We start from the raw sequence: 12,432 nt of genomic DNA on the forward strand, positions 1-12,432 counted from the left end.
GAACATTAGCTGGAGATCGGCACCAGCAACCCTCCCGACCCCACCAAGGGACAAGGGTGTAAAGAAAATGGATGGATATTTATTATAACCATATGAAAATATTACATCTGTTTTGCCTGGAGGGGAAATGAAAGAAATGAGCCTTGATCCCCTCCAGGCGGGACTCGCACCTCGGTTTGGGAACTGTTAACATTATGACATAATGTCCACAAAACATTCCCAGCACTGATCAGAACGTGTGAATGGTTTAATAACCTGAAGTGGTTGTTTATGTAAGCCGTCAGAATAAATCGCATGTTTTCCATGTCCTCTGATCAGGTTTGCTCTGTTGTTTGCTTCTGGACAGGTGCGGCTCCTGATTTGCACAGTGGTGCAATAAAACCACAACGCAGGTAAAACCATGCAAATGTATGTTGAGCAGAAAAAAACTCGCTGCACTGCAAACTCTCAGTAACGTCAAGTTAGAAAAACTCTCAGCACCTCGTAAAATTCCCGTTTTTCATGGAGCTTCCTGCGTAAACTGCAGCTGCTTCACCTGCTGACTGCTGCACCTGCTCACATAAACGTACATTTGAACTGCGGAGCGTTGTTTGTGCTGTCGGACCGCAGGGCGCGTGCAGAACAAAAGGAGAAGCAGAGCTGAAACCCGACGGCCTCGAGGGGAAACCAGGTGCTGCCCAGTCAAAACACGGCCAAGACTGAAGGACGCCGTGAAAATCTCCATCCTGCTTTCACCCAGAGAAGAGAGCCGAGTCTCCAGGGTCAAACCATTTTATTCGCAATATCGTCTTATTTTAAATCATTTTGTGGATGAAACTCGCAGAAAGTCTGCATTAAGTAAATAATGTTCTAAGTACAAAGACATGTAAAGATTTCCTAAAGTATTATGTTCCTAGCAATAAATTAGTAAATCCACCTGGTCAATGTCAATTTTAAGTTGCAAATACTTTTAAAGAGCCTCAGTGAAAACATGTTTATATGTTCTTAACTCTAGTGCAGAAAACTGATTAAAAATCAACTGATTGTGTAAAGACTGCATGAAAACGGCCCTTTATTTACCCTGTGAAAATGAATCAAATAGTCCAAACAGAATTTATTTATTTGCCCCTTTTTCTGGAAAGTTTCTGTTTGTCTTGGAAGGGATGGAAACTTCATGTTTGACCTGTTTTGCCTTTGCATTTTGCTCCAAGTTTGTTGTATCCTAAAGGAAAATGATGAAAATTTAAGATGTCTCACTAACAAGATATTTACATGGAAAACCTTTACAAAAAGCCTGATATAGTAGCAGAATTCAAGATGCCACATTGACCAACGGGTACATTAATAAACGCACATAAATACACATCCCCCCCGGAGGGTTCGGTACGTTTAAGTGCCATTTATAAAAATATAACAAACCGTAGAAGAAAAAAGTGTATTAAAGTTGCTTAATATCCTCTTCTGCTCTTATTATAACTAATAAAGCACTAATGGTTGAACTATAAACGACCAAAAAGCAAGAAGGAGCGAAAAGCACCGCCATGACGCACAACAACAACAAAATGAGCAGTGGTGATTTGTGTGCTTATTTTATTTATTCACCTGTTAAATTAATTTAAATTGGTACCAATAAGTCTCTCCTTAAGGATGAATAGTTAATAAATCATGTCTAAATCATAAGTGTTTACTATGCGTTAATTAAGGCCGCCAAATGAGCCAAATCTGTATTTTAATTTGAAGTTTATACTAAACATTTCATTTGTAAGCACAATAATAATTTGTCTTAGCATTTAGTCTCATTATCACTCTTAATTAATGCATAGTAAGCAGTTATTTATGACTTATAAAGTGCTTATAGATGAATTAACATCTACAAACTGTTTAGTAGCCACCTAAAAGAGGAGCCTTGTTGTTGCCTTTTTAATTGAACAGAATCTGTCATTCTGTCCTGTTCGTCGTAGAATGAAGTTGTCATTCACAGAAAAGAACTGTTCAAAGGAATCAAATCATTTGTGAATGTCTCATCAATAGCTGGAAGCCTTAGGGACTCCTGACCCGTTTTCATTGGTCATGGTACCCAGAACGGTTCTGGTTCTGGAACAAAAGAGCCATAAATTCCTATCTGCTCAGATAAAATGTTTATTTATTTGAACCTTTGACTGAACGCCTCTGTTTCCTGGTTGAAAGCTCGGCGTGTTTATTGGATGTTGTGATTTTGAAAATGATCCAAACTGATAGTGGAGGCCACCTTCTGTCTTATCTCAGAGATGCTTTATGGCAGATGGACTTTGATTGTTTTTATGTGAAATTTGTCATTATTTCCAGCTCGCATGCTCTTGTTTTCTTCCGTTTTTGCAGCGTGTGTGTATTTCTGTGAAGCTCCTGATGCAACTCGGCCTCAGTTTGCTGTGCTGACGGCAGCTGGGTGGGAATGATGCGGCGGCGTTGCTATGCCGCATGTTGTTTGCAAACACTGAGGCATAAATGTGGAATGGAAGCTGAGTTGGCACCGCAGTGCATGTACTGGATCAGAACCTGTCAGAACATGGCCGGGTTATAGACTAATCGGTTTGGCATTTATTGCATTCCAAGAGGACAGAAATGTTGAATATAATGAGACTGAACTGGAAAAAAATGAAATTTTCTTCATTTTGTTCATCAATGCAACTACAAACATAAATTGTTCTGGTTCTATTGGAGCTTCTAGATCAATCCAATCACTGGGTTACCATCCTGCAGCTTTTAGATGGAGTAAATATGACCTATTATTCAGTCTTGAACAGGTTGTAATAGATCTATGGGTTATAAAAATCATGCTCATTACAGTTTTTGCATGAAATATTCTTTAGAAAATGAGATTTCAGTCTCTTCAGTTCTGTCCTAGTTGAGCTGTTTTAGGACGTCTTGTCACTTTAAATCCACATAAGCTGCCGCTGGCCACTCAACATTCACACGCAGCATGAAAATGGCTGCAAACAGATGTGCATTTATACGACTGTACACCTTTGAAAAGCAGACTTGGAGCCTCCTGCATAACCAACAAGAATGCAGAAAATGGTTCCTGGATGGTGAGTCAACAACAAAACACTTGTCTTTTCCAGCAGCCATTGTACAGCGCATACAGACGTAAAACCAGCCGCCCAAACATCCTGGAATGCCGCTTGAGTTGCTAGGCAACTGGCTTGGCTGGGGTTGCTAGGTTACGGTGCAGCGTGACTCAACAATCAGGATGTTTTTGAATCAACTCATTTTCCAGACACCAAAAAACATGAACTTATTGGTTTGTTTTGTTTTACAGCATCTTGCCTTTATGCAGAAGCAGTTCGGACCCAAATGGAAACATAAAAATGTGTAAAATGTGAATTTTGCATAATGGGTCTGCTTTAAATGAATAGTTGGTTCCCGGGCCACTGCAGAGCTGAATGATGCATCCGGAGGACTTGGCCGCTTCTGTTGGGTCAAAAAGTTATCGGTCTTCATTAGGCCCGTCACAATCACAAATCTTCCTGGACGATAATTTCAGATAAACGGTAATATTGTTGTTTCTGAGACCATTTTCATGTAACATAATGGTAATGACATAATAATGCTAGTATGTCCTTCAAGACCAATAAGCTTAATATTGTAATGAACATTTAACCCTGGAGCCGGAAGACATTTTAATCATTTAAAATCAACAAAAAATAAAATAAAGTGAATTATGAAGTCTGTAAATTAAATTATCCTTCAAAACAAAGACTGGTTGAAACCAAAACATCCAGTTTTTGCTTGAAAGAGAGAAGAGAAACGATAAATCATGCAAAAGGGAGTTATTGATCTCATTTTGACTTATCATTTTTATTTATTGCTTATTGTCCTAAACTTTATTGATATTTAGTGTTAGCTGCTTCTCCACTTTGTTTCACAACCTGAAACATTTATTCTGTGCCAAAGTCCCGGTACCAAATAAAGTCCAAATATAAAACCATCTTTTCTCCGACAGTTCAAACCTTTTACTTTATGATAAAATGCAGAAATATTTCATCAAAACTAAAGCAGCTGTGGTGTTTGACAGACTTGCTTCTTATTTTCACATTCCCAGCTGCAGCCGTCGCGCCAAAGCGGACGGACCCGTTATGTAACGGTTAGCTTTAGCGGCTAACCGGATCGATACGAGTGGAAGAGCTGGATGTTGACATGTTGGCCTAACGAGGGGATCAATGATCGCCGCGGCACAAACGTGACCTCCTGCACGCCAGCAGAGGCCCAGATCGGCTTCAGCTTAATTGTTTTGGAAAACTGTACTTTTAGTTTTTACTACGCTGTACTTTTTACTTTCGAGTATTTTTTTAATGAAGTCTTTCTACTCTAAAGTAAAATTTCTTGATAGTTTTTTACCCACCGAATGAAACATGTTTTAACCAAAGATTCAGCAGACACACACCTGCAGTGTCTGTTAAAGTTTCATAAGTTTTTTTTATTGAAAGAAACTGTTATTTTTGTTACTTGTATGAATTATTGTCCTTTTCATCCTTAAAGTACCAAACATTTCCACTTAAATTCATATTTTGGTCCATCTAATGATGCAGAAGTCTAAGGAGTTTTTTTTTCAGCCTTTCAGTCGTCATTATTTGTAAGCTGTGTTTGTTGCTGCAAGGCGACAGTATGAGGATTTGTTTACAGGTTTATCTTGCAGATGGAAACGTGATCTGGGAGACGTGTCACCAAACGAGTCCCTGACAGAAGTTTACAGATGTTCCCTCAGGACATGAGAAACCAAACGGGCTGAAACTGAACACAGATGTTCAGGTTTACAGTTTATATCCGAGCTGATCTGTCTGGAAATGCTGCGGGAGATTTCTCAGATGGAAGAACATTTCTGCAAACCTTTTCTGTAGTTAACCTCTTACTGCAGCCTCTCTGAAGCCTGGATTCAGACTGAACAAGTCGATCCGGACTGAAACAAAGAGTTGAAAAGGTGGAATAAGCATGTTGCGGCGTGAAGTCACACATGCAAGGTTCCCGCCCTGATTTCTCAGCTGGAGGGCAAAAGCCGCTAGCCGCTACCGACTGCTAATAGGAAAAGGGACAGAGCGATTTGCTGCTAATGGTCAACTCTGTGACAAGTAGGTGACAAGATCAGGAAACGGTATTGGTTTTTTAAAAAAATGGTGAGGGTAGTGGGTCAGTTATGCTAGCTTGACTTTGACACCCTTAGCATGTAGATGTGCTGCAGAATTCATTTTACATTTTTTTTTAAGTCGACCTCTCTGACAGCGACTCTGACAGACCATCAGTAGAGCAGGAGTTCAAATTCACTAATCGACCACCTGCTGTGTTCAGACGATCATCTGCCATAAACATCAAGCCTGAAAACAGAAAACTGTAACCGACTGAATGTTCTGCTGTTTGTGTGGGAAATGCTAGTGGAGCTGCTGTCAGTCAGTTGCTATGGCAACAGGTCTCTATTGCTTAGCTGACACAGAGAGCGAGAAAAAATAAATACATTTTGTTAGCTACTCCAGTAAGCTTAAAATGAACTGCAATAATAACACTTGTACGGTGTAAGCTAATTATAAACGATGCTAATGCTAGCGGGTGTGTTATGTTGGTGTGGGGGGGCCAAAAATGAAAATCGGCTAAGGGCCTCAAAGAAGCTTTGGCCGGCCCTGCGATGAATCGCTTCAGCCTAGATGCAACTAAATGTGGAAAAGATAAAGGGGTTTGAATATTTTAGCAAAACAAAAGTTTTAATTATTTTTTTTTAACCTTTTTAACATCTGAACACAGAAGAGATGAAACGTCTCAGTTTTTACTCGCAAATATTTCACACAAAGGAATGTTTGATTTTTACGCAACAAGAGTAAAGAGGGAGTGTCTGCCTCTTTCCTTTTTCTTTTCTCTCCTCTTTTTTTCTCAATTGCTCCCTCTCCCTTCCCTCTCTCTCTCTCCCTCTCTCTCTTTCTGCTGCCTCTCTCTCTTCCTCCCTCTCTGTTCCCTCCCTCTCTTCCCTCTCTCTCTCCTCCCTCTCTCTCTCTCTCTCTCTGATTAGGTAAATGGTTGAGTTAACTGCGGCGGAGTGACTGAGTGTGATTACCTGCTGCTCCTCTCAGTCGCCTCCCTCTCTGGGAGTGTACATATCCTGCTCACTCCCTTTGCTTGTTCACACATGCACTCTGCCTCCCGCTGCACACACACACACCCACACACACACTGACCTTCTCCCCTGGTTTTAACCCGGACTAACGGGGGAGTTTGAACTGGAGAGTCTGAGTTTTTGGCAGCAGCGTCGATCCGTTAGTCGAGCCTCTGCCAGCCGTTTTGTTTTCTTTTTGGTTTTGCTGTTTGGACAACCGGAGTGAGTTTTTCTGACCTCGGGACGCGCCGCTGCTCCTCCGGACGCTGACGACTCGCTCAGCAGGGTGAGTGCTGCAGGACATTCATTTTTCACACTTCAGACCTTTTTAGTCTGAGTGTCATCTCAAGTTTTTACTCATTTTCCCTCAGGATTCAAACTTTAGAGCATGTCTGAGATGAGCTGAAGGCTTCGTTTTCTTTTTTTATTCAACTTCTGTTTTCTGTTTTTTATGATTAAGTATTGTTAATATGAAGAGCAGAGCAAATGACCTCACGATCAAACGACTTGATCAAGTCAGCGGGTGCAAAAACACATGTTGGTATAGTTTCTACTGCAAATGTCTTGGTAGTTTGAAATGAAATCAGACTGAATTACAAGTAACTTTTCAGCAAGATATAGGAACTTGTTTAAGTCATTAATTCCTTAATACTGATAAAAAAGTGACAGATTATTTTACTTATAACATGAGAAAATTGGCAGATGTTAAATAATCTGCCAATTGATCTAGTACTTTTCATCAACTTTAAGGAATTATTGGCTTAAAACAAGCTCATATGTTGCTGAAAAAGTTTGTAAGTTAATTTTAACTGTACTAAGATATTTGCACTAGAAGCTAGACTAAAATTACTTGCTGTAATTTTGTGTTTTTGCAGTGTTCAAAATGCAGGCGGTGGTTTGGACAAGATGTGCACCGATTTATCAGCCAGCCGATTTATCAGCCAGCCGATTTATCAGCCAGCCGATTTATCAGCCAGCCGATTTATCAGCCAGCCGATTTATCAGCCAGCCGATTTCCTTAAGAGATTGTTGATTGGCCGATTCTTGCATGTGAAGCCGATCTTATCCACCTGAGCAAAGGTCTAAAAATCAACCACTGTCTTTTTCTGCTCTGCCTGTTTGAGAGGTTTGACTGATGGACCGGCCCATCAGTTCATGTTTGACCCAACTGTTAACAGCTCAGCAGCTTCCTTGCTATGTTTAGCAATAAAAAAAGTTATCGACCAAAATTGACTTTTTAAAGATTTGTGATCAGCAATCGGCCAGAAAACTGTAATCGGTGCATCCCTAGTTTGAACGGCTGTCATTTGTCGTGATCAAGAATTGGCTAATTTCTCCAACTCACCTCCATCTCTTGTCGGGTGTCTGAGTTTTTTATTTTTTCACGTCTTGTCGACTTGCGGTAAAGCAGCTTCGGTGGAATCACTTTCATAAACATCAGTGATGAGATTCAGCAGCTAATGGCCTGAAAGCTTGTGCAGAGACGGCTAATGGAGGAGTAAACTCGTGATCTGCACTTTAGACCTTTAAGATCTGTTTTTACCTTCAGTCCAACTGAATAAAACATGTTTAGAATCGCTGAAATCTGATAAATGTTCCATTTTTCAGCTTTAAAATAAAGAGAAACATGCAGCTTCTGCAGGAAGATGGTGTAGACTTTTTCTTCTGAGATATTATTTGTGGAAAATGATGAAAACCTGCTTTTGTTGAAGGTGTTTTTTAATATTTGGTTCTTTATCTTTTTGGCGACAGTTTGCGGATGATTTCTGATTCCTCGTTCTCCTTCGTTAATTAATTTGATTTATATTTTTAATCTCAACCACAACGCATCTGATTCCTGAAGATTCCTGCTTTCTGATTTACAATAATGTATTCTAATTTAGCTCTGATTTCAATGTCACAGAAAGTCCAGCTGTCACTGACGTTTTCATATGTAGGGCTGCCCCTCCTCCACACGTTGCTGAGCACTGCAGGTCAGCTAAACTAAAAGATTATGATTGCAAGTGGCTGACTGCAGGCTGTACCGGAGCAGACGGCTCAACTAAGTCATCTTTAGACTCCCAGAACGACAGATGTTTTGTTCTGTCAGAGATGGAAAAGCGTTTTGTTCTGCTAATATTTAAGAAAGTTAAGAAATGTGACCAAATAGGCCCAGAGATTTAAATATTTTTTTACATTACGGATAAATAAAGTGATATTGTGAAAGTAATGACAAAGGAGCAATGTTACCAGAAGAAAGATATAAAAATACAAGAAAGTTGATATCTGACACGTCTTATTTTGACTTTGATACTTTATTCTTGTGATATTACAACTAATTCCATGTATAATCACGACTTCTTGTTGTCTGGTATTATGACTTCATCTTGTAGAATTACGACTTTATTCTTTTATATTTCAACTTGCTGTCATACAGCTTCATTCTCGTATAACTCAGTTCTCGTATTATTACAACTTTATTTTCATTTTTTTTTTGAATTATGACTTTATTGTAATTATTTAATTATCTTTTCTTAACTCGGCCCTAAAACTCTGTTGTAAAAAATGAGATTCTCTTCCCCCTGAAGTGTTGGTCAAACATGGTGCCAACGTTGAGTGGGCCGATTTCCACGTCACTCAGGACGTGAATGACGAGCCGCTACTGTGCTGCGAGCTGCTGGGAGTTGCTGGCGATCGTCAAACATTCATAAGGCGTGTTTCTTTGAGTTAGATAAGAGAAGTGGAGCAATTTAAAAATGTACCGAGTTTCCTGAAATGTTTGCAGATGGTGGATGAGGGTTAAAACGTGTTGAAAAGGTGGAGATGTGTTAATCGAACATGAATGAAAGCTTGAAAGCAGGAAGTTTGTTCCCTGCTGTGCGCCCACTCAGGTGCTCCACGCCCCGTCCAGCAGACGGCTGCGCTCGCTAATCATTACCCTGCTTTGTCTTGTCATTAAATCACTCTGCAGTAAAACTGCCAGAATAAAATCTGTCACGAGCCAAACTGAAGAAATGGAGCGTAAATACAGGAAGTGAGAGTAGCTGAGCGTTTCCAGGGTTTTATTGAAACAAAGTGGGATTTCTGCGATTGTTTTGTGCATGACTGAGCTTTAAGATGTTTTCTGTCAGGTACATGCAGACGTTTATCCCGTCTCATCCCCTCAAACGTGTTCCCTGCTGTAATGAAGCAGCCTGGGATTATCGCCTGTTATCCTATTACCGCTCAGTTTGTAAGCTGTCAGGTGTGGACGACATCAGGCAGCGGCAGCCATTCATACCTGTGTGCAGATACGCCACGACATGCGTTCACACCTGTGCATTCCTCGTCTTGGATTTCACCCTGAGAGTTGGGAAAACATCCCACCTCCAGTCAGGAGAGGCACAGCCTTGAACATTTCTGCCAAAAACTTGGGAAAAGTGAGGAAAACGACAAGGAAATTTGTGAGCTTGAAAAGTTTAAAATTTGCTAGAAAAAAATCAGAAGATTTTGAGATTAACTTCTAAATTTTTCAGAGAAACGAGGAGATTTCTGATTTTGAAAAGTTGAAAATTTACAAGAAATTTTTAGGTTAATCTCAGAAATTTTGGAGGAAAAAGAAAACATGGAAATATGAATTAGAAAAGTCAAAAATACGATGGAAAAAAATTAATTTTGAGGTTAATCTCAGAAATTTCTTTTTTCTAGATCATTAGATTTTGAAAATTAAAAGTGCGAAGAAAAAAATATGTTTTAAATGTTGAGGTTAATCTCAAATTGTTTTTAGCAAAAAATGTAAATTTCTGAGTTTGAAGCCATCAGTTTGCTAGAAAAAAATAATTTTCAAGTTAATCTAAGAAAATCTTTGAGGAAAAAAAATTGGAAATTTGAGTTTGAAATGTCAAAAACTTGAAAAAAAAAATCTAATTTCTTTATTTTTTTTCTCAGATCTGAGTTTAATTTCAAACATATTTTTCTAGCAACTTTTCAACTGTTGAAACTTCTGTTTTTTTGTTTTTTCTGTCCTTACTTTATTCTAGAAAATTAGTAAGTTTACTCCTCTTGTTTCTCTCTTTAACGGCCGTAATACGCCGTCGTAACGTGGCTCCTGTCACAAGTTTCGGGAACGTTTCCTGCTGTATTGACAAATTGATGCGGTTTGGACTTTGGCTTTAAAGGTTTTGATTGTACTTCCAGATCTGCAACAGACCAGAATAGAAAAAGTCCAGCAGTAGTCTAGACAGGTAGAGAGAGGAGTGTCAGCCAAGGTGAGGCAGAGGTGAGTATGTCCAGCTGCTTCATAGTGCTGAGTCATTACTTTGAACAGGCAGTAAGCTAGGAGTTTGGTTAAGCAACCATGAGCACCATTATAGAAGCTGGAGTTGCTATTTAATTGGGATTAATAATTCATTTTTGAATTAAATTGTTTTGTCCGTTTACTGCATTTTGTTCTAGATGGAAAGACATCAGCAATGACTTTAAGGAAGATTTATTTACAAGAGGAGAAACATTTCATGGCTCCTGGTTGATGAGCTTCCTGGGTGTGAAATCCTATAAAGTTTAGTCCAAGATCAGAGGAAAGGCAGGAAAAAACCCCAAAAACGTCTCAGACTCTCATTTAGCTAATTTAGATTACGGAAACCCTGTTTAGGTTTGTAAAAACTTCTAGAACAATGTTTTTTAATGAGGCAGACGAAAGTAGAGACTTGATTCAATTCAAAGACTCTTTATTTACCCAAAGGAAAATTAAATTCAAAGAGTCGCCATAGATGGTGATGCTAAGGGCATGGAGGATCTCCAGTAGCAGTCAGTGTTGCAATGAATCTCAAGAAGCCTCTGACTGAAGACTGTTGCTATAAGACAACGGTCATGCTAACATGCTAACAGCTCGATATCCAGGCAGCGGAGATGGTATTCTGCAGATGGTGTTCTTTCTTTACGCCTGTACTTTATTGACCGAGTCGTGGAAACGATTGAAAGTCCTGAAGAAATCCCGATGGAGACTTCTTTCACAGATTTCAGGAACGTTTTAGTAAAATCAGAGTTTGTTTTAAAAATATTTTCGCACCATTCTGTAAATCCAATCTGTGTTTTCAGTTCAGTTTTACGACTGCTTGCTGTGGTTTTTTTTACAGCCCCGTAACACGACTAAAATACATTTCCCTCCAGCAGAACAGACAGCGTCTCCGTTTCTTCTCTCTCTTGGGAATAAAACAAATTTCCTGCTGTCACCGAGCGCGCCTCGCCGGCGTTTGATCAGCAAGACGTCGGTGTATAAATAGGCAGGTCGGCGTTTGGGTCGTCAGCATCCGCCGTGGACCTGCAGCTGCCAATGGCCTGATTACGATCAGCTGCTGCTGCTGTAAGCCTCAGCAGGACATGACTGCTGATGAGAGCAGATCTGACCCCATGCAGCAAACTGGGCGTTTATCTGACACGGATCATCAGATGGAGCCGTCCAGAACGGACACCGGAGATGCTAAGCTTAGCTTCAGTGTTGGTTCAGGGTTTGTTGGTTAGGCTGGAGCGCAGCAGGTGGAAATATGTGATCACTTTATGATTTTTCTGCCTGATATTTTGTTTTATCCTCCAAAGTTGAGTTGAAGTTGTTACTTTATTGATTAATAATCTAGTTAATCTGTGTTTACAGCAGATTAAAGGCTAATGAAGCTCCATGTGTTAATATAAGATGATGAAGGGTTTCTCTAGTTGGACAGACAGAATTTGGTTATCTGTTCATCCATCCATGTATCTGTTCATCCATCCATTTATCTGTTCATCCATCCACCTGGTTGTTTATCCATCCTCCCATCCATCCATCTGGTCATCCGTCCAGGTGTTATTCCATCTATATGTCTATTTGGTTGGATGATCATTCATCTATCCATCCATCCGTCTGTTCATTCATCCATCTGTGCGTCCTTCAACTTGGTTCTTTGTTTATTCATCCATTCATCATCTGTTAATAAAATAACTTGTTATCCGTTCATCCTTCATGGCAGTTTCATGGTTTCACTTTGAACTGGGATCTCACTGGTTTTTAACCAGTTGAACTGGACTCTGTTCCCTTTCAGATCCAAATTCTGACTTCAGATAAGCAAACAACGGTTCTCCGTTTTAAATTTCCGTTTCTGATGAAAATGATCTTCCTCCTCTTCTCTTCTGATGGATCGGTCTGCTTTACCTCATCTGTTTATTAGACAGGAAGCCTCTTTTCTGTACTTTTACTATTTTAAATGAAGAGGATTTTCTTGCCAAATTGTCTGTATTTCTGTAATTTAAAAAAAAAGGTCCATAAAGCTCTCAGATCAGCATCTGTACAAGCTGAAGGCTGTTTTTATTCCAGCGCTGTGCATGCCGAGGGGAGCAGAGGAGACGCC

The 12,432-nt window shown here is 39.8% G+C and overlaps 1 protein-coding gene across 4 annotated transcripts in view; it reads left to right on the forward strand.

Annotated features, from left to right (window-relative positions):
* The window catches only part of coro2aa (coronin 2Aa), a 41,037-nt gene that overhangs the window by 13,605 nt on the left and 15,000 nt on the right, over positions 1 to 12,432 (forward strand). Inside the window, exon 2 of one of the 4 annotated variants that reach the window (XM_008422996.2) lies at positions 347 to 392. The exons of 2 other annotated variants lie outside the window; for them this stretch is intronic. The gene's annotated coding sequence lies outside the window, so the exon portion shown is untranslated. Of the gene's footprint in view, positions 1 to 346; positions 393 to 6,094; positions 6,381 to 12,432 lie in introns of those variants that run through there. One more of the 4 variants, XM_008422989.2, reaches the window with a different exon arrangement.

This window comes from Poecilia reticulata, linkage group LG1, assembly GCF_000633615.1.
Source record: "Poecilia reticulata strain Guanapo linkage group LG1, Guppy_female_1.0+MT, whole genome shotgun sequence".
NCBI classification, from domain to species: Eukaryota; Metazoa; Chordata; class Actinopteri; order Cyprinodontiformes; family Poeciliidae; genus Poecilia; species Poecilia reticulata.